At 45.7% G+C, this 22,165-nt stretch overlaps 7 non-coding genes and 1 pseudogene across 7 annotated transcripts; all 8 read right to left on the bottom strand.

Moving 5' to 3' along the window:
- Positions 1-1,442: 1,442 nt before the first annotated feature.
- Positions 1,443-1,633, bottom strand: LOC130312675 (U2 spliceosomal RNA). The gene has a single exon (XR_008860770.1). It is a non-coding gene; the product is annotated as a U2 spliceosomal RNA (small nuclear RNA).
- Positions 1,634-3,715: 2,082 nt separating this feature from the next.
- On the bottom strand, positions 3,716-3,901 carry LOC130312683 (U2 spliceosomal RNA). Its single transcript, XR_008860778.1, has one exon. It is a non-coding gene; the product is annotated as a U2 spliceosomal RNA (small nuclear RNA).
- A 5,389-nt stretch (positions 3,902-9,290) lies between these two features.
- LOC130312684 (U2 spliceosomal RNA) lies at positions 9,291-9,508 on the bottom strand (annotated as a pseudogene).
- A 2,124-nt stretch (positions 9,509-11,632) lies between these two features.
- Positions 11,633-11,823, bottom strand: LOC130312676 (U2 spliceosomal RNA). The gene has a single exon (XR_008860771.1). It is a non-coding gene; the product is annotated as a U2 spliceosomal RNA (small nuclear RNA).
- A 2,088-nt stretch (positions 11,824-13,911) lies between these two features.
- LOC130312682 (U2 spliceosomal RNA) lies at positions 13,912-14,103 on the bottom strand. Its single transcript, XR_008860777.1, has one exon. It is a non-coding gene; the product is annotated as a U2 spliceosomal RNA (small nuclear RNA).
- A 2,076-nt stretch (positions 14,104-16,179) lies between these two features.
- Positions 16,180-16,370, bottom strand: LOC130312677 (U2 spliceosomal RNA). Its single transcript, XR_008860772.1, has one exon. It is a non-coding gene; the product is annotated as a U2 spliceosomal RNA (small nuclear RNA).
- A 2,100-nt stretch (positions 16,371-18,470) lies between these two features.
- Positions 18,471-18,661, bottom strand: LOC130312678 (U2 spliceosomal RNA). Its single transcript, XR_008860773.1, has one exon. It is a non-coding gene; the product is annotated as a U2 spliceosomal RNA (small nuclear RNA).
- A 2,084-nt stretch (positions 18,662-20,745) lies between these two features.
- On the bottom strand, positions 20,746-20,936 carry LOC130312679 (U2 spliceosomal RNA). The gene has a single exon (XR_008860774.1). It is a non-coding gene; the product is annotated as a U2 spliceosomal RNA (small nuclear RNA).
- Between the last annotated feature and the right edge of the window lie 1,229 nt (positions 20,937-22,165).

Here is a 22,165-nt window from a genome sequence, read left to right on the forward strand (position 1 = left end):
TTCTATGAAGGCCATAATAGACGACATCACCAAACAGCTCCATAGTCACATACACAGCAAAGGAGAGATGTTGTTTACACCTAGTGATGTCAGTGGTATTGAGTGACATCACAGCACAGTGCTAAGGCTCCTGGGCCTGGACACAGCAGCGGCTGCAATATCTCAACGGAGAATACGTTTATATATATGTGTGTGTGTGCGCGTATATATATATATATATATGTATATATATATATATATATATATATATATATATATATATATATATTTCTCCGCCGAAATCACTTTTAAACCCATTTCCACCTTTTTTTCCCTTCTCTTCCTCTTATTTTTTTTTCACGTTTTTTTACGTTTTTCTCCTTTTCGCCTCTTTTCTGGGCGTATTATTCTTCTTTTTCTTCTTTTTTTTCGTCTAATGCATACCCCATCAGTGCAGCAATGCTTATTCAATACCGCCAGCAGATGGAGACACTGGGGGATAATTTTCTAAGGATTTATACTGATTTTTCCTGTCTGAATTTGTCGCACAGAAAGTTGCAGGCCAAATATGTGTGACATTTCTGCGACTTTAGCTTCTAGAGCATTTTTACAACATTATACATAGGTGCTGAATACATAAAAAGCGACTGTTCAGCGACAGACAAGTCGCATCGGCTGAAAGTAGGCCAGAATGTCAGTCCATGTTGGAGCAGGTTTAGATACAGTCTAAAGTATAGATCTCAAAGTCTGTGCACAGAATTTAGCAAGGGCCTCGCACCTTCTGATGCATCAGGTAGGTGCACAATAGCATAGCCTAACCCTCTGTACTTTGGTCTATATTGATGCGGGACATAGACAGCCAGCTGATGACCAATCCATTAGTGCAATGGATGGCTGGAAGCATTTGTCTTTGCCTTTGCAATACCACAGAAGCAATGCATGGTCAATGTACAGCAATGACACACCTGTGTGAACAGCCAGGAGACCCCCCCCCCCCCCCATGTTATGTTACATAGTTACATAGTTAGTACGGTCGAAAAAAGACATATGTCCATCAAGTTCAACCAGGGAATTAAGGGGTAGGGGTGTGGCGCGATATTGGGGAAGGGATGAGATTTTATATTTCTTCATAAGCATTAATCTTATTTTGTCAATTAGGAACATTCAGCACCCACCCGCTATCAAGGCAGCTGCCTATCATGTCATGCCCTACCTGCACAGGTGTGCTGGCTACTCAAATGATCCAATTAAGGAGGCCATTTAGTCAGCAGCAGCAGAAGTCCTGTGCCTGGACGCTCCAACAGCGGCCAGACACAAGCAGAAGCAGAAGCAGCAGAAGCAGCAGCAGCACCACCTTTTGTTTTTTGGCTGCAGCAGCAGCAAGGCCCACAGGGCTGGCTAGCTGGCTAGCCAGCAAGCAGGTAGCAATGAAAGTAGGAATCTTTCTTTTTAACCCTGTAAGGGGGTGGTGCACTGTACCCGAAGATACTGCCATATCGGGTCAATGCATAGGGCGACGGAAGCAAGCTTCGAAATCGGCCCCCGTTCTCAAAAATCCATTTAATATATGGTCCCCAGATAGGGGACGTATCAGATATTAAACTGATAAGAACAGATACTACACTTGATCTTAGCCAAAAGGCCGAGAAGCGATAACCGTGAAAGGGGCGGGCCCAACAAGGTGCCCTTCATGGGCACTATCACTGCTTGCTGTCAGGGAGGCTGCCAGACAATTTTCCATGCACACTCTGGGCTGGGGGGCAGTCAACCACCAGTACACACAGCAGAACCTAAACCCATACCATTATTGCTAAGCAGCAAGACAGGGGCCCATTGCACTCCCACGGGGCCTTTTTAAATGCAATCCATAACCCGGATTTGCCAGGAACCCTTCTTACTCCTCCTACTTGCATGTGACACTGGGCTTAGGATCTGCATAGGAAACACACACACAAGCACACACCTACCTTTGTTGCCTGCAGATGCCTCCTTGGCTGTCCCCAAACGGTATCAAACCAACACCCACGGGAAGCTGTAAGCATAGAGGACATGCCTGCACCCCATTGGACTTACCTGTGTGGGTTAAACCCGGGTTATTTGACAACCTATGGCGGTGATGGTTCTGCTCAGGCAGAGCAGTGCTGATGCTCCTCATAAAGCTGTCGCTGCTGTGAAGGTTCTAGGTGACATCACAAATCCCTATGGTTACATACACAACAAAGCTGGGTTGTTGTTGTTTACACTCTGCAAGGCCTGTGGAAGTGAGTGACATCATAGCACTGTAGTTCTGAGGGTTCTAGATGGATGCAACAATCTCCTGTTGCTTCTATGAAGGCCATAATAGACGACATCACCAAACAGCTCCATAGTCACATACACAGCAAAGGAGAGATGTTGTTTACACCTAGTGATGTCAGTGGTATTGAGTGACATCACAGCACAGTGCTAAGGCTCCTGGGCCTGGACACAGCAGCGGCTGCAATATCTCAACGGAGAATACGTTTATATATATGTGTGTGTGTGCGCGTATATATATATATATATATATATATATATATATATATATCTCCGCCGAAATCACTTTTAAACCCATTTCCACCTTTTTTTCCCTTCTCTTCCTCTTACTTTTTTTTCACGTTTTTTAACGTTTTTCTCCTTTTCGCCTCTTTTCTGGGCGTATTATTCTTCTTTTTCTTCTTTTTTTTCGTCTAATGCATACCCCATCAGTGCAGCAATGCTTATTCAATACCGCCAGCAGATGGAGACACTGGGGGATAATTTTCTAAGGATTTATACTGATTTTTCCTGTCTGAATTTGTCGCACAGAAAGTTGCAGGCCAAATATGTGTGACATTTCTGCGACTTTAGCTTCTAGAGCATTTTTACAACATTATACATAGGTGCTGAATACATAAAAAGCGACTGTTCAGCGACAGACAAGTCGCATCGGCTGAAAGTAGGCCAGAATGTCAGTCCATGTTGGAGCAGGTTTAGATACAGTCTAAAGTATAGATCTCAAAGTCTGTGCACAGAATTTAGCAAGGGCCTCGCACCTTCTGATGCATCAGGTAGGTGCACAATAGCATAGCCTAACCCTCTGTACTTTGGTCTATATTGATGCGGGACATAGACAGCCAGCTGATGACCAATCCATTAGTGCAATGGATGGCTGGAAGCATTTGTCTTTGCCTTTGCAATACCACAGAAGCAATGCATGGTCAATGTACAGCAATGACACACCTGTGTGAACAGCCAGGAGACCCCCCCCCCCCCATGTTATGTTACATAGTTACATAGTTAGTACGGTCGAAAAAAGACATATGTCCATCAAGTTCAACCAGGGAATTAAGGGGTAGGGGTGTGGCGCGATATTGGGGAAGGGATGAGATTTTATATTTCTTCATAAGCATTAATCTTATTTTGTCAATTAGGAACATTCAGCACCCACCCGCTATCAAGGCAGCTGCCTATCATGTCATGCCCTACCTGCACAGGTGTGCTGGCTACTCAAATGATCCAATTAAGGAGGCCATTTAGTCAGCAGCAGCAGAAGTCCTGTGCCTGGACGCTCCAACAGCGGCCAGACACAAGCAGAAGCAGAAGCAGCAGAAGCAGCAGCAGCACCACCTTTTGTTTTTTGGCTGCAGCAGCAGCAAGGCCCACAGGGCTGGCTAGCTGGCTAGCCAGCAAGCAGGTAGCAATGAAAGTAGGAATCTTTCTTTTTAACCCTGTAAGGGGGTGGTGCACTGTACCCGAAGATACTGCCATATCGGGTCAATGCATAGGGCGACGGAAGCAAGCTTCGAAATCGGCCCCCGTTCTCAAAAATCCATTTAATATATGGTCCCCAGATAGGGGACGTATCAGATATTAAACTGATAAGAACAGATAAGGTTTCAACAAAATTTTATTGAATAAATAAGAAACCATACAAAATTTAAAACGCAAAATAATAAAAGGTTCACAAAAGTTTTAAAATACAAATAATAAAACCAGTAATAAAAGGAGAAAAAATAAAAATGGCAGGATAAAACATTATACAAATGTCATAAAAACTGATTATACTGTTATTTCGTTCCATAGAGGCAGACACCACATGGATGCTGCCTCGCTGGCCCCCAACTGTTTCTTGTCTCTTAGGTAATAGATGTACATCTCACTCAGGGCCAGCTTTATACAGTTTTTAACATCAATAAAATCATGTTTAAAAAGTAAGATGTTCCTAACTTTCCAGATGGCATTTTTAAAACAATTAATAATCATCCAGCAGATCATCTGCTGTTTAAAATTGGGGCAGTTAAAAAGACCGTAAAAGACACATTCGTGATTAAAATCTTTTAGGCCGCAGGCCCACTTCAAAAGTGGGCCTACCTTCCTCCAAAGCTCCCGTGCAAAAGGGCAGTTCCAAAATATGTGCAGCACCGTTTCGTCCACTCCGCAGCCATCTCTCGGGCACTTGGCTCTCGCCACCAGTCCTCGCCTGTGCTGGAACTCACGAGTAGGGAGGCACTGGTGGACGATTGCCCAGGCAAGATCCCTGTGTACATTCGCCAGAAACTTCCCGTACACGTTCCGCCATACCTTTTTGGATCTTGCCTGTGTGAAATTGGACACTGCCAGGGTAACCTCACTCCGCCTGAGGACCTTTGATACCTTTCTCTGGTCCCCCAGTATGTCAGGCTCCAAATCTTGGAGACCTAGGAGCCTGACTGTCTTTTCCAACACCACATAATGTTTTGGGGGACACAGAAGCACCGGAGCGTTCAGAGGGATGCGCAACCATCTTTTAAAAACCATGCCCGCAGCGTACCTTAAAAAGCAGCTAAAAATGCCATTGGATTTAATAATCTTAAAACAGAAACAGAAATACTTTATGTAAAAGAAAGTAAAAAGGTTAGGAACATCTTTCCCGCCATTATCTCTACTTTTGTACATAAAATCACGCTTTAATTTCTCCATTTTTGAACCCCATAAAAAAGTAAAAACAATTCTAGTTACTTTTTTAATGTATAAAATAGATGGAGGAAATACCATGGCAATGTATAGCATAATAGGGAGTAAAACCATCTTTATTATTAAAATCTTCCCCTCCATGGTAAGGTTTCTAAGATTCCACATTAAAATCTTCTTCTCCATCTTAGCTATAGCTGAATCCCAGTTAGGGCTCCCATCATTGACCTGGTTAAAAACAATACCTAAAACTTTAATTTGATCCTGTTGCATTGTGACTCCTGGGGTGATGGATGAATCCCAGGAGCCAATATAAAAACAGTCACATTTATCTGTGTTTAGCTTAAAACCAGAGACCTCGCAGAAATAGCTGGTGTTCCTCAATGCCCCCCTCATGGATGGAGAGTCCGGGCACAGTATGGTGACATCATCCATGTACCCCAACACCTTTAGATGGGTCCCTCCTCCACCAGGTATCGGTACGCCTCTTACTACCCGGTCTTTTCTGAGGAGGGCCATCAGTGGTTCGATTGCGCAAATAAAAAGGAGTGGGGACAGGGGGCAGCCCTGTTTGACACCTGATAAAAGAGGAACACCGCTGGTTAAAAAGCCATTAACAGAGACTTGACTAAAACAGGATCGGTATAAAAGCATGATTCGGCTTAAAATCGTTTCAGGCACTGCCATCTTTTTAAGAACTAAAAACAGGTATTCATGGGAGACCCTATCAAAGGCTTTTTCAAAGTCTAAGGATAAAATTGCTACAGTTTGATTTCTATCCTTAAAATACCATAAAACATCTCTTAAAATATTTAGGGATTCAGCTATAGACCTTCCAGGTACCCCACAAACCTGATTTGGGTGAACTAATTTATGAATAAAAGGTTTAAAACGGACAGCTAATAACTTGGCTAAAACTTTATAATCGACATTTAAAAGTGTGATGGGGCGCCAATTTTTTAGCATATCCTTTTCACCTTTTTTAAAAAGTAATGATACAATCCCCCTCCTCCAGGAAGGGGGAAGTTCATTAACAATAAAAGTTTCTTTATACAATAAAACCATATCATCCTTTAAAATATCCCAAAAAGCTAAATAAAATTCGATGGGTAAACCATCTTCCCCAGGGGCCTTCCCACTAGAAAAACTTTTAAAAACAAATAAAAGTTCATCTAAGTTAAGATCACGGGATAAAACCTCCTGGTCTAAAACATCTAGCTTAAAATCAAGGGAATTAAGAACATGTTCTAAAAAGGATGGATTAAGATCTTTCTTATTAAAAAGAAGCTGGTAGAAGTTAAAAACTGCATCTAACATGCCTTTTGGAGTGGATTCACCCTCAAGGTTCTGGATGATATCCCTCCTATTCATCACTTTTTTAAAAAAGAAACGGGAACATTTCTCGCCCTCCTCCAGGTGCTGCACATGTGAGTTAAAAATGATTTGTTTCCCTTTCTTTTCTATGGCATGTTTTATTTCAGTTTTAAGGTTTAAAATATCATTTTCTACATCCATACCAGCTTCTTTCAATTTAAAAAGTACATTTAAACGCATGTTAAGAACATAAAACCACTGTTTTTCCATTTTTGCCTTCTTCTTACCTGCTTTGATAAAAAAAAATCTGATTTTAGATTTGGTGCCCTCCCACCAGTGCAGCATAGGCTCGTGGGGTTTTCTTTGTGATTGCCAGCACTGGTAGGTCCGCACAAACTCCTCTTTTATCTCAGGGTCCTCTAGGAGTGTGGTGTTTAATCTCCAGAGGCCCCTTTTTGCTTTTTGCTCCCCCTCTAGCTCCAGGCCCACCAAGAGGAGCTTATGATCAGAGAAGATATTCTGCTCGAGCGTGCATTTCAGGGGTTTAAAAGCTCTAGAGGAAAAAATAAAATCGATTCTGGAGCTCACTCTTCCATTGGACCATGTGGCGCCTGGGTCCTCCGGCAAGAGATCCTTCCAGCAATCTTTCAAATTAAAATCATCAATAAAATTTTTAAGCAGGTAAGAAGTGCGGTCTTTACGATTAATATCCCCACCCTGCCGGTGTTCCCCATCACGTATGCAGTTAAAATCACCTCCCACCAGCAGGGGGGAAGACCCAACACAAAACAGTGGTAAAATTTCAAATAGTTCTGCCCGCTCCTGTTTATCAGGAGGGGCATACACATTTAAAACACGAATTAAAAGTCCATTAAAATATAGATGAATTAAAAGAGCTCTGCCAGGCACAATCTCAGTTACTGTATGAATAGAAAAGGACTGGCCTCGGCAGAGCAGCCCAACACCCACAGAACGACAGTCATTTGCACCGGACCATATGGATGGGCCCAGCTTCCAGTCTTCTTTTAAGTCTTTATAGTCCATTTTACTAGGGATTCCACATTCTTGTAGCAGGCAAAGGTCAAAGTCACATGTCTCTAGATAAGAAAATAAAGCAGCCCTGCGATCAGGGCTCTTTAAGGACCTCACATTGAGTGAGGCAATTTTTACAGGGATAGGCATAGTTTATGGAGAGTCCGTGCTTGGAGAATCAAAGTCAATAATAAGCTGCGTACCGTCATCCCCCGCCTGCGGGGTCATCAGCTCCTTGATGTTCTGAGGGTCGGAGCTTGAGATCGATGATGCCCCGACCCTGAGCTCGCTCTCGTCCGAACTACGGCACGCCGCTTTCCTTTGAATGTCTTCCTCTTCTTCTTCTCTTTGTCTTTTAAATGTCACACTGCTGTCCATATCCTCTGTGTTGCTCTCACTCGATGTAATCTCTGGCCCCCGGCTGATGGATCTGCGTCTTCTTTCATCATTTGACGACTGGAACTGCTGCACAGGGGCCTGTGAGGCCTCTTTTCCGGAACCTTTGCCGCTACCTTGGGAAGTTTTCATCGCTTGTTCCCCAGCAAGCGTTGCTGAGGACTGTTGCTCCAACTTCCCCATCGATCGACGATGGCCAGTTTTACCCACCGGGTCCACTGCTGGCGGGGCAGCAAACCCTGGTTTGGCGCCACTTGTCTTCTTGGCCCTGTCCTGTATAGGCGGAGTAACAGGACCGGGCTCAGACCTGGCCACCTGGCTCCCCTTCCGGCGGGCTTTCACCGGGGCCTCTTCGTCCGGAGCAGGGCGACCCTGGGCCAAGCCAGTACCTGGCTTATGCTGTAATTTTGGGTCCACCTTTGCCCCCACCGAGGCCCGTCGGCTGCCACCCGCCACAGGTGAGCCCCCTTCAGAAGTTTCGGCGGGCTCTTGAGCCAGGTAGGAAGTCGATCGACGTCTTTCAATTTCCCGGGCAGTAAACTCGATCACCCGCCCGGGCTTCGTGGAATCCCCATGGCCTCCCCCTAGCACTACCACCGGTGGGCCCCCCGATGGAGCACCAGAGGTCTTGGGCCTGGACCCATCAGTACCTGCCATCTGGGGTTTGGGCATCTTAAAAAAGGACGTCTTTTGTCCTGTCCCCTCTTTGGGTGGGCCCAGCCTTGACCCACCCATCGTAGTTTTTGCTTTATGGGGACAGGAATTAAAATCGTGATTTTCCTCTCCGCAGAGGTTGCACCTTATCGTATGGCTACATCTTGAGGCTATGTGACCTTCTTGGCCACACCTATTGCAGCGAATCACACGCTCCGTGCCGCAGGTCTCCTGGGTGTGGCCAAACCTCAAGCAATTTCGGCAATACATAGGCATTTGAGGATAGAACAGGAAGCCCCGAACTCTCCCGATGGCAAAATTTGGGGGCGGATGGCAAAGACCCCCAATACCACCGGGATCCTTACGGAGCTTGACCCAGAACTTCCTCTTGCCGTTCCAGAACCGCACGGAGTTCAAGATTTTGTTTGCGAATCGCACCTCTTCGCAGTATCGCCGAAGAAAAGTGGCTATATCCTCCGTGGTCACATGAGGGCTGTGCATAGCCACCACCAACGGTATATGTTCCTCACCATAGAGGAACTGGAACGAAAGACCGTCGAGTCGATCGTCCCTCTGGTCCGCACCAGACAAGGTTGCATAGATGTTATCGCAACACGCCGTGGCCGTGAAGGTGACGGTATACAGGCCACGGCTTTCCTGGTCATTTAGACACAGGATGTCCTCCCTATTGAGGCGGAAGTAGTCAAGAAGAATCACCTCCGCAATGAAGCGGAGGTTCTTCAACTGACGATGGCTCTCCGACACCTCTATGCGGATGGTATTTCGCATCGACATTTCCCCAGAGGGGAAAGCCCAGGAGAACGGCATCTTCCACACCCAGGGACTAAGCCCCTTCCCCAATAGCAGCAGGGGCTCGGAATCCCGCTATAAAAGCGGAACCCTTACCCAAGGCAGAGGTCGGGGGTACCCTAGGTGCTTCCGAAGCTACAGGTAACGCTCAACGTACCGAAAATGCCTTCTGAGACACAAGGTCCCAGAGACAGGGGGATCGCAACCCGTTGTCTGTGGACTAAGCCCGCTCCCCAATAGCAGCAAGGGGGTGAAGTCCCTCCGTAAGGAGAGACAATCCCCCAAGGCCGAGAAGCGGGGTACCACAGACACCTTCCGACCAGACCAAATGCAGATACTACACTTGATCTTAGCCAAAAGGCCGAGAAGCGATAACCGTGAAAGGGGCGGGCCCAACAAGGTGCCCTTCATGGGCACTATCACTGCTTGCTGTCAGGGAGGCTGCCAGACAATTTTCCATGCACACTCTGGGCTGGGGGGCAGTCAACCACCAGTACACACAGCAGAACCTAAACCCATACCATTATTGCTAAGCAGCAAGACAGGGGCCCATTGCACTCCCACGGGGCCTTTTTAAATGCAATCCATAACCCGGATTTGCCAGGAACCCTTCTTACTCCTCCTACTTGCATGTGACACTGGGCTTAGGATCTGCATAGGAAACACACACACAAGCACACACCTACCTTTGTTGCCTGCAGATGCCTCCTTGGCTGTCCCCAAACGGTATCAAACCAACACCCACGGGAAGCTGTAAGCATAGAGGACATGCCTGCACCCCATTGGACTTACCTGTGTGGGTTAAACCCGGGTTATTTGACAACCTATGGCGGTGATGGTTCTGCTCAGGCAGAGCAGTGCTGATGCTCCTCATAAAGCTGTCGCTGCTGTGAAGGTTCTAGGTGACATCACAAATCCCTATGGTTACATACACAACAAAGCTGGGTTGTTGTTGTTTACACTCTGCAAGGCCTGTGGAAGTGAGTGACATCATAGCACTGTAGTTCTGAGGGTTCTAGATGGATGCAACAATCTCCTGTTGCTTCTATGAAGGCCATAATAGACGACATCACCAAAGAGCTCCATAGTCACATACACAGCAAAGGAGAGATGTTGTTTACACCTATTGATGTCAGTGGTATTGAGTGACATCACAGCACAGTGCTAAGGCTCCTGGGCCTGGACACAGCAGCGGCTGCAATATCTCAACGGAGAATACGTTTATATATATGTGTGTGTGTGCGCGTATATATATATATATATGTATATATATATATATATATATATATATATATATATATATATATATATATATATATATTTCTCCGCCGAAATCACTTTTAAACCCATTTCCACCTTTTTTTCCCTTCTCTTCCTCTTACTTTTTTTTCAAGTTTTTTTACGTTTTTCTCCTTTTCGCCTCTTTTCTGGGCGTATTATTCTTCTTTTTCTTCTTTTTTTTCGTCTAATGCATACCCCATCAGTGCAGCAATGCTTATTCAATACCGCCAGCAGATGGAGACACTGGGGGATAATTTTCTAAGGATTTATACTGATTTTTCCTGTCTGAATTTGTCGCACAGAAAGTTGCAGGCCAAATATGTGTGACATTTCTGCGACTTTAGCTTCTAGAGCATTTTTACAACATTATACATAGGTGCTGAATACATAAAAAGCGACTGTTCAGCGACAGACAAGTCGCATCGGCTGAAAGTAGGCCAGAATGTCAGTCCATGTTGGAGCAGGTTTAGATACAGTCTAAAGTATAGATCTCAAAGTCTGTGCACAGAATTTAGCAAGGGCCTCGCACCTTCTGATGCATCAGGTAGGTGCACAATAGCATAGCCTAACCCTCTGTACTTTGGTCTATATTGATGCGGGACATAGACAGCCAGCTGATGACAAATCCATTAGTGCAATGGATGGCTGGAAGCATTTGTCTTTGCCTTTGCAATACCACAGAAGCAATGCATGGTCAATGTACAGCAATGACACACCTGTGTGAACAGCCAGGAGACCCCCCCCCCCCCCATGTTATGTTACATAGTTACATAGTTAGTACGGTCGAAAAAAGACATATGTCCATCAAGTTCAACCAGGGAATTAAGGGGTAGGGGTGTGGCGCGATATTGGGGAAGGGATGAGATTTTATATTTCTTCATAAGCATTAATCTTATTTTGTCAATTAGGAACATTCAGCACCCACCCGCTATCAAGGCAGCTGCCTATCATGTCATGCCCTACCTGCACAGGTGTGCTGGCTACTCAAATGATCCAATTAAGGAGGCCATTTAGTCAGCAGCAGCAGAAGTCCTGTGCCTGGACGCTCCAACAGCGGCCAGACACAAGCAGAAGCAGAAGCAGCAGAAGCAGCAGCAGCACCACCTTTTGTTTTTTGGCTGCAGCAGCAGCAGCAAGGCCCACAGGGCTGGCTAGCTGGCTAGCCAGCAAGCAGGTAGCAATGAAAGTAGGAATCTTTCTTTTTAACCCTGTAAGGGGGTGGTGCACTGTACCCGAAGATACTGCCATATCGGGTCAATGCATAGGGCGACGGAAGCAAGCTTCGAAATCGGCCCCCGTTCTCAAAAATCCATTTAATATATGGTCCCCAGATAGGGGACGTATCAGATATTAAACTGATAAGAACAGATACTACACTTGATCTTAGCCAAAAGGCCGAGAAGCGATAACCGTGAAAGGGGCGGGCCCAACAAGGTGCCCTTCATGGGCACTATCACTGCTTGCTGTCAGGGAGGCTGCCAGACAATTTTCCATGCACACTCTGGGCTGGGGGGCAGTCAACCACCAGTACACACAGCAGAACCTAAACCCATACCATTATTGCTAAGCAGCAAGACAGGGGCCCATTGCACTCCCACGGGGCCTTTTTAAATGCAATCCATAACCCGGATTTGCCAGGAACCCTTCTTACTCCTCCTACTTGCATGTGACACTGGGCTTAGGATCTGCATAGGAAACACACACACAAGCACACACCTACCTTTGTTGCCTGCAGATGCCTCCTTGGCTGTCCCCAAACGGTATCAAACCAACACCCACGGGAAGCTGTAAGCATAGAGGACATGCCTGCACCCCATTGGACTTACCTGTGTGGGTTAAACCCGGGTTATTTGACAACCTATGGCGGTGATGGTTCTGCTCAGGCAGAGCAGTGCTGATGCTCCTCATAAAGCTGTCGCTGCTGTGAAGGTTCTAGGTGACATCACAAATCCCTATGGTTACATACACAACAAAGCTGGGTTGTTGTTGTTTACACTCTGCAAGGCCTGTGGAAGTGAGTGACATCATAGCACTGTAGTTCTGAGGGTTCTAGATGGATGCAACAATCTCCTGTTGCTTCTATGAAGGCCATAATAGACGACATCACCAAACAGCTCCATAGTCACATACACAGCAAAGGAGAGATGTTGTTTACACCTAGTGATGTCAGTGGTATTGAGTGACATCACAGCACAGTGCTAAGGCTCCTGGGCCTGGACACAGCAGCGGCTGCAATATCTCAACGGAGAATACGTTTATATATATGTGTGTGTGTGCGCGTATATATATATATATATATATATATATATATATATATATATATTTCTCCGCCGAAATCACTTTTAAACCCATTTCCACCTTTTTTTCCCTTCTCTTCCTCTTACTTTTTTTTCAAGTTTTTTTACGTTTTTCTCCTTTTCGCCTCTTTTCTGGGCGTATTATTCTTCTTTTTCTTCTTTTTTTTCGTCTAATGCATACCCCATCAGTGCAGCAATGCTTATTCAATACCGCCAGCAGATGGAGACACTGGGGGATAATTTTCTAAGGATTTATACTGATTTTTCCTGTCTGAATTTGTCGCACAGAAAGTTGCAGGCCAAATATGTGTGACATTTCTGCGACTTTAGCTTCTAGAGCATTTTTACAACATTATACATAGGTGCTGAATACATAAAAAGCGACTGTTCAGCGACAGACAAGTCGCATCGGCTGAAAGTAGGCCAGAATGTCAGTCCATGTTGGAGCAGGTTTAGATACAGTCTAAAGTATAGATCTCAAAGTCTGTGCACAGAATTTAGCAAGGGCCTCGCACCTTCTGATGCATCAGGTAGGTGCACAATAGCATAGCCTAACCCTCTGTACTTTGGTCTATATTGATGCGGGACATAGACAGCCAGCTGATGACCAATCCATTAGTGCAATGGATGGCTGGAAGCAATTGTCTTTGCCTTTGCAATACCACAGAAGCAATGCATGGTCAATGTACAGCAATGACACACCTGTGTGAACAGCCAGGAGACCCCCCCCCCCCCCATGTTATGTTACATAGTTACATAGTTAGTACGGTCGAAAAAAGACATATGTCCATCAAGTTCAACCAGGGAATTAAGGGGTAGGGGTGTGGCGCGATATTGGGGAAGGGATGAGATTTTATATTTCTTCATAAGCATTAATCTTATTTTGTCAATTAGGAACATTCAGCACCCACCCGCTATCAAGGCAGCTGCCTATCATGTCATGCCCTACCTGCACAGGTGTGCTGGCTACTCAAATGATCCAATTAAGGAGGCCATTTAGTCAGCAGCAGCAGAAGTCCTGTGCCTGGACGCTCCAACAGCGGCCAGACACAAGCAGAAGCAGAAGCAGCAGAAGCAGCAGCAGCACACCTTTTGTTTTTTGGCTGCAGCAGCAGCAAGGCCCACAGGGCTGGCTAGCTGGCTAGCCAGCAAGCAGGTAGCAATGAAAGTAGGAATCTTTCTTTTTAACCCTGTAAGGGGGTGGTGCACTGTACCCGAAGATACTGCCATATCGGGTCAATGCATAGGGCGACGGAAGCAAGCTTCGAAATCGGCCCCCGTTCTCAAAAATCCATTTAATATATGGTCCCCCAGATAGGGGACGTATCAGATATTAAACTGATAAGAACAGATACTACACTTGATCTTAGCCAAAAGGCCGAGAAGCGATAACCGTGAAAGGGGCGGGCCCAACAAGGTGCCCTTCATGGGCACTATCACTGCTTGCTGTCAGGGAGGCTGCCAGACAATTTTCCATGCACACTCTGGGCTGGGGGGCAGTCAACCACCAGTACACACAGCAGAACCTAAACCCATACCATTATTGCTAAGCAGCAAGACAGGGGCCCATTGCACTCCCACGGGGCCTTTTTAAATGCAATCCATAACCCGGATTTGCCAGGACCCTTCTTACTCCTCCTACTTGCATGTGACACTGGGCTTAGGATCTGCATAGGAAACACACACACAAGCACACACCTACCTTTGTTGCCTGCAGATGCCTCCTTGGCTGTCCCCAAACGGTATCAAACCAACACCCACGGGAAGCTGTAAGCATAGAGGACATGCCTGCACCCCATTGGACTTACCTGTGTGGGTTAAACCCGGGTTATTTGACAACCTATGGCGGTGATGGTTCTGCTCAGGCAGAGCAGTGCTGATGCTCCTCATAAAGCTGTCGCTGCTGTGAAGGTTCTAGGTGACATCACAAATCCCTATGGTTACATACACAACAAAGCTGGGTTGTTGTTGTTTACACTCTGCAAGGCCTGTGGAAGTGAGTGACATCATAGCACTGTAGTTCTGAGGGTTCTAGATGGATGCAACAATCTCCTGTTGCTTCTATGAAGGCCATAATAGACGACATCACCAAACAGCTCCATAGTCACATACACAGCAAAGGAGAGATGTTGTTTACACCTAGTGATGTCAGTGGTATTGAGTGACATCACAGCACAGTGCTAAGGCTCCTGGGCCTGGACACAGCAGCGGCTGCAATATCTCAACGGAGAATACGTTTATATATATGTGTGTGTGTGCGCGTATATATATATATATATATATATATATATATATATATTTCTCCGCCGAAATCACTTTTAAACCCATTTCCACCTTTTTTTCCCTTCTCTTCCTCTTACTTTTTTTTCACGTTTTTTACGTTTTTCTCCTTTTCGCCTCTTTTCTGGGCGTATTATTCTTCTTTTTCTTCTTTTTTTTCGTCTAATGCATACCCCATCAGTGCAGCAATGCTTATTCAATACCGCCAGCAGATGGAGACACTGGGGATAATTTTCTAAGGATTTATACAGATTTTTCCTGTCTGAATTTGTCGCACAGAAAGTTGCAGGCCAAATATGTGTGACATTTCTGCGACTTTAGCTTCTAGAGCATTTTTACAACATTATACATAGGTGCTGAATACATAAAAAGCGACTGTTCAGCGACAGACAAGTCGCATCGGCTGAAAGTAGGCCAGAATGTCAGTCCATGTTGGAGCAGGTTTAGATACAGTCTAAAGTATAGATCTCAAAGTCTGTGCACAGAATTTAGCAAGGGCCTCGCACCTTCTGATGCATCAGGTAGGTGCACAATAGCATAGCCTAACCCTCTGTACTTTGGTCTATATTGATGCGGGACATAGACAGCCAGCTGATGACCAATCCATTAGTGCAATGGATGGCTGGAAGCATTTGTCTTTGCCTTTGCAATACCACAGAAGCAATGCATGGTCAATGTACAGCAATGACACACCTGTGTGAACAGCCAGGAGACCCCCCCCCCCCCCCCATGTTATGTTACATAGTTACATAGTTAGTACGGTCGAAAAAAGACATATGTCCATCAAGTTCAACCAGGGAATTAAGGGGTAGGGGTGTGGCGCGATATTGGGGAAGGGATGAGATTTTATATTTCTTCATAAGCATTAATCTTATTTTGTCAATTAGGAACATTCAGCACCCACCCGCTATCAAGGCAGCTGCCTATCATGTCATGCCCTACCTGCACAGGTATGCTGGCTACTCAAATGATCCAATTAAGGAGGCCATTTAGTCAGCAGCAGCAGAAGTCCTGTGCCTGGACGCTCCAACAGCGGCCAGACACAAGCAGAAGCAGCAGAAGCAGCAGCAGCACCACCTTTTGTTTTTTGGCTGCAGCAGCAGCAAGGCCCACAGGGCTGGCTAGCTGGCTAGCCAGCAAGCAGGTAGCAATGAAAGTAGGAATCTTTCTTTTTAACCCTGTAAGGGGGTGGTGCACTGTACCCGAAGATACTGCCATATCGGGTCAATGCATAGGGCGACGGAAGCAAGCTTCGAAATCGGCCCCCGTTCTCAAAAATCCATTTAATATATGGTCCCCAGATAGGGGACGTATCAGATATTAAACTGATAAGAACAGATACTACACTTGATCTTAGCCAAAAGGCCGAGAAGCGATAACCGTGAAAGGGGCGGGCCCAACAAGGTGCCCTTCATGGGCACTATCACTGCTTGCTGTCAGGGAGGCTGCCAGACAATTTTCCATGCACACTCTGGGCTGGGGGGCAGTCAACCACCAGTACACACAGCAGAACCTAAACCCATACCATTATTGCTAAGCAGCAAGACAGGGGCCCATTGCACTCCCACGGGGCCTTTTTAAATGCAATCCATAACCCGGATTTGCCAGGAACCCTTCTTACTCCTCCTACTTGCATGTGACACTGGGCTTAGGATCTGCATAGGAAACACACACACAAGCACACACCTACCTTTGTTGCCTGCAGATGCCTCCTTGGCTGTCCCCAAACGGTATCAAACCAACACCCACGGGAAGCTGTAAGCATAGAGGACATGCCTGCACCCCATTGGACTTACCTGTGTGGGTTAAACCCGGGTTATTTGACAACCTATGGCGGTGATGGTTCTGCTCAGGCAGAGCAGTGCTGATGCTCCTCATAAAGCTGTCGCTGCTGTGAAGGTTCTAGGTGACATCACAAATCCCTATGGTTACATACACAACAAAGCTGGGTTGTTGTTGTTTACACTCTGCAAGGCCTGTGGAAGTGAGTGACATCATAGCACTGTAGTTCTGAGGGTTCTAGATGGATGCAACAATCTCCTGTTGCTTCTATGAAGGCCATAATAGACGACATCACCAAACAGCTCCATAGTCACATACACAGCAAAGGAGAGATGTTGTTTACACCTAGTGATGTCAGTGGTATTGAGTGACATCACAGCACAGTGCTAAGGCTCCTGGGCCTGGACACAGCAGCGGCTGCAATATCTCAACGGAGAATACGTTTATATATATGTGTGTGTGTGCGCGTATATATATATATATATATATATATATATATATATATATATATATATATATTTCTCCGCCGAAATCACTTTTAAACCCATTTCCACCTTTTTTTCCCTTCTCTTCCTCTTACTTTTTTTTCACGTTTTTTTACGTTTTTCTCCTTTTCGCCTCTTTTCTGGGCGTATTATTCTTCTTTTTCTTCTTTTTTTTCGTCTAATGCATACCCCATCAGTGCAGCAATGCTTATTCAATACCGCCAGCAGATGGAGACACTGGGGGATAATTTTCTAAGGATTTATACTGATTTTTCCTGTCTGAATTTGTCGCACAGAAAGTTGCAGGCCAAATATGTGTGACATTTCTGCGACTTTAGCTTCTAGAGCATTTTTACAACATTATACATAGGTGCTGAATACATAAAAAGCGACTGTTCAGCGACAGACAAGTCGCATCGGCTGAAAGTAGGCCAGAATGTCAGTCCATGTTGGAGCAGGTTTAGATACAGTCTAAAGTATAGATCTCAAAGTCTGTGCACAGAATTTAGCAAGGGCCTCGCACCTTCTGATGCATCAGGTAGGTGCACAATAGCATAGCCTAACCCTCTGTACTTTGGTCTATATTGATGCGGGACATAGACAGCCAGCTGATGACAAATCCATTAGTGCAATGGATGGCTGGAAGCATTTGTCTTTGCCTTTGCAATACCACAGAAGCAATGCATGGTCAATGTACAGCAATGACACACCTGTGTGAACAGCCAGGAGACCCCCCCCCCCCCCATGTTATGTTACATAGTTACATAGTTAGTACGGTCGAAAAAAGACATATGTCCATCAAGTTCAACCAGGGAATTAAGGGGTAGGGGTGTGGCGCGATATTGGGGAAGGGATGAGATTTTATATTTCTTCATAAGCATTAATCTTATTTTGTCAATTAGGAACATTCAGCACCCACCCGCTATCAAGGCAGCTGCCTATCATGTCATGCCCTACCTGCACAGGTGTGCTGGCTACTCAAATGATCCAATTAAGGAGGCCATTTAGTCAGCAGCAGCAGAAGTCCTGTGCCTGGACGCTCCAACAGCGGCCAGACACAAGCAGAAGCAGAAGCAGCAGAAGCAGCAGCAGCACCACCTTTTGTTTTTTGGCTGCAGCAGCAGCAGCAAGGCCCACAGGGCTGGCTAGCTGGCTAGCCAGCAAGCAGGTAGCAATGAAAGTAGGAATCTTTCTTTTTAACCCTGTAAGGGGGTGGTGCACTGTACCCGAAGATACTGCCATATCGGGTCAATGCATAGGGCGACGGAAGCAAGCTTCGAAATCGGCCCCCGTTCTCAAAAATCCATTTAATATATGGTCCCCAGATAGGGGACGTATCAGATATTAAACTGATAAGAACAGATACTACACTTGATCTTAGCCAAAAGGCCGAGAAGCGATAACCGTGAAAGGGGCGGGCCCAACAAGGTGCCCTTCATGGGCACTATCACTGCTTGCTGTCAGGGAGGCTGCCAGACAATTTTCCATGCACACTCTGGGCTGGGGGGCAGTCAACCACCAGTACACACAGCAGAACCTAAACCCATACCATTATTGCTAAGCAGCAAGACAGGGGCCCATTGCACTCCCACGGGGCCTTTTTAAATGCAATCCATAACCCGGATTTGCCAGGAACCCTTCTTACTCCTCCTACTTGCATGTGACACTGGGCTTAGGATCTGCATAGGAAACACACACACAAGCACACACCTACCTTTGTTGCCTGCAGATGCCTCCTTGGCTGTCCCCAAACGGTATCAAACCAACACCCACGGGAAGCTGTAAGCATAGAGGACATGCCTGCACCCCATTGGACTTACCTGTGTGGGTTAAACCCGGGTTATTTGACAACCTATGGCGGTGATGGTTCTGCTCAGGCAGAGCAGTGCTGATGCTCCTCATAAAGCTGTCGCTGCTGTGAAGGTTCTAGGTGACATCACAAATCCCTATGGTTACATACACAACAAAGCTGGGTTGTTGTTGTTTACACTCTGCAAGGCCTGTGGAAGTGAGTGACATCATAGCACTGTAGTTCTGAGGGTTCTAGATGGATGCAACAATCTCCTGTTGCTTCTATGAAGGCCATAATAGACGACATCACCAAACAGCTCCATAGTCACATACACAGCAAAGGAGAGATGTTGTTTACACCTAGTGATGTCAGTGGTATTGAGTGACATCACAGCACAGTGCTAAGGCTCCTGGGCCTGGACACAGCAGCGGCTGCAATATCTCAACGGAGAATACGTTTATATATATGTGTGTGTGTGCGCGTATATATATATATATATATATATATATATATATATATATATATTTCTCCGCCGAAATCACTTTTAAACCCATTTCCACCTTTTTTTCCCTTCTCTTCCTCTTACTTTTTTTTCAAGTTTTTTTACGTTTTTCTCCTTTTCGCCTCTTTTCTGGGCGTATTATTCTTCTTTTTCTTCTTTTTTTTCGTCTAATGCATACCCCATCAGTGCAGCAATGCTTATTCAATACCGCCAGCAGATGGAGACACTGGGGGATAATTTTCTAAGGATTTATACTGATTTTTCCTGTCTGAATTTGTCGCACAGAAAGTTGCAGGCCAAATATGTGTGACATTTCTGCGACTTTAGCTTCTAGAGCATTTTTACAACATTATACATAGGTGCTGAATACATAAAAAGCGACTGTTCAGCGACAGACAAGTCGCATCGGCTGAAAGTAGGCCAGAATGTCAGTCCATGTTGGAGCAGGTTTAGATACAGTCTAAAGTATAGATCTCAAAGTCTGTGCACAGAATTTAGCAAGGGCCTCGCACCTTCTGATGCATCAGGTAGGTGCACAATAGCATAGCCTAACCCTCTGTACTTTGGTCTATATTGATGCGGGACATAGACAGCCAGCTGATGACCAATCCATTAGTGCAATGGATGGCTGGAAGCAATTGTCTTTGCCTTTGCAATACCACAGAAGCAATGCATGGTCAATGTACAGCAATGACACACCTGTGTGAACAGCCAGGAGACCCCCCCCCCCCCATGTTATGTTACATAGTTACATAGTTAGTACGGTCGAAAAAAGACATATGTCCATCAAGTTCAACCAGGGAATTAAGGGGTAGGGGTGTGGCGCGATATTGGGGAAGGGATGAGATTTTATATTTCTTCATAAGCATTAATCTTATTTTGTCAATTAGGAACATTCAGCACCCACCCGCTATCAAGGCAGCTGCCTATCATGTCCCTACCTGCACAGGTGTGCTGGCTACTCAAATGATCCAATTAAGGAGGCCATTTAGTCAGCAGCAGCAGAAGTCCTGTGCCTGGACGCTCCAACAGCGGCCAGACACAAGCAGAAGCAGAAGCAGCAGAAGCAGCAGCAGCACCACCTTTTGTTTTTTGGCTGCAGCAGCAGCAAGGCCCACAGGGCTGGCTAGCTGGCTAGCCAGCAAGCAGGTAGCAATGAAAGTAGGAATCTTTCTTTTTAACCCTGTAAGGGGGTGGTGCACTGTACCCGAAGATACTGCCATATCGGGTCAATGCATAGGGCGACGGAAGCAAGCTTCGAAATCGGCCCCCGTTCTCAAAAATCCATTTAATATATGGTCCCCAGATAGGGGACGTATCAGATATTAAACTGATAAGAACAGATACTACACTTGATCTTAGCCAAAAGGCCGAGAAGCGATAACCGTGAAAGGGGCGGGCCCAACAAGGTGCCCTTCATGGGCACTATCACTGCTTGCTGTCAGGGAGGCTGCCAGACAATTTTCCATGCACACTCTGGGCTGGGGGGCAGTCAACCACCAGTACACACAGCAGAACCTAAACCCATACCATTATTGCTAAGCAGCAAGACAGGGGCCCATTGCACTCCCACGGGGCCTTTTTAAATGCAATCCATAACCCGGATTTGCCAGGAACCCTTCTTACTCCTCCTACTTGCATGTGACACTGGGCTTAGGATCTGCATAGGAAACACACACACAAGCACACACCTACCTTTGTTGCCTGCAGATGCCTCCTTGGCTGTCCCCAAACGGTATCAAACCAACACCCACGGGAAGCTGTAAGCATAGAGGACATGCCTGCACCCCATTGGACTTACCTGTGTGGGTTAAACCCGGGTTATTTGACAACCTATGGCGGTGATGGTTCTGCTCAGGCAGAGCAGTGCTGATGCTCCTCATAAAGCTGTCGCTGCTGTGAAGGTTCTAGGTGACATCACAAATCCCTATGGTTACATACACAACAAAGCTGGGTTGTTGTTGTTTACACTCTGCAAGGCCTGTGGAAGTGAGTGACATCATAGCACTGTAGTTCTGAGGGTTCTAGATGGATGCAACAATCTCCTGTTGCTTCTATGAAGGCCATAATAGACGACATCACCAAACAGCTCCATAGTCACATACACAGCAAAGGAGAGATGTTGTTTACACCTAGTGATGTCAGTGGTATTGAGTGACATCACAGCACAGTGCTAAGGCTCCTGGGCCTGGACACAGCAGCGGCTGCAATATCTCAACGGAGAATACGTTTATATATATGTGTGTGTGTGCGCGTATATATATATATATATATATATATATATATATATATTTCTCCGCCGAAATCACTTTTAAACCCATTTCCACCTTTTTTTCCCTTCTCTTCCTCTTACTTTTTTTTCACGTTTTTTTACGTTTTTCTCCTTTTCGCCTCTTTTCTGGGCGTATTATTCTTCTTTTTCTTCTTTTTTTTCGTCTAATGCATACCCCATCAGTGCAGCAATGCTTATTCAATACCGCCAGCAGATGGAGACACTGGGGGATAATTTTCTAAGGATTTATACAGATTTTTCCTGTCTGAATTTGTCGCACAGAAAGTTGCAGGCCAAATATGTGTGACATTTCTGCGACTTTAGCTTCTAGAGCATTTT

The sequence above is a fragment of the Hyla sarda genome, unplaced genomic scaffold, assembly GCF_029499605.1.
Source record: "Hyla sarda isolate aHylSar1 unplaced genomic scaffold, aHylSar1.hap1 scaffold_1720, whole genome shotgun sequence".
Classification (NCBI taxonomy): domain Eukaryota; kingdom Metazoa; phylum Chordata; class Amphibia; order Anura; family Hylidae; genus Hyla; species Hyla sarda.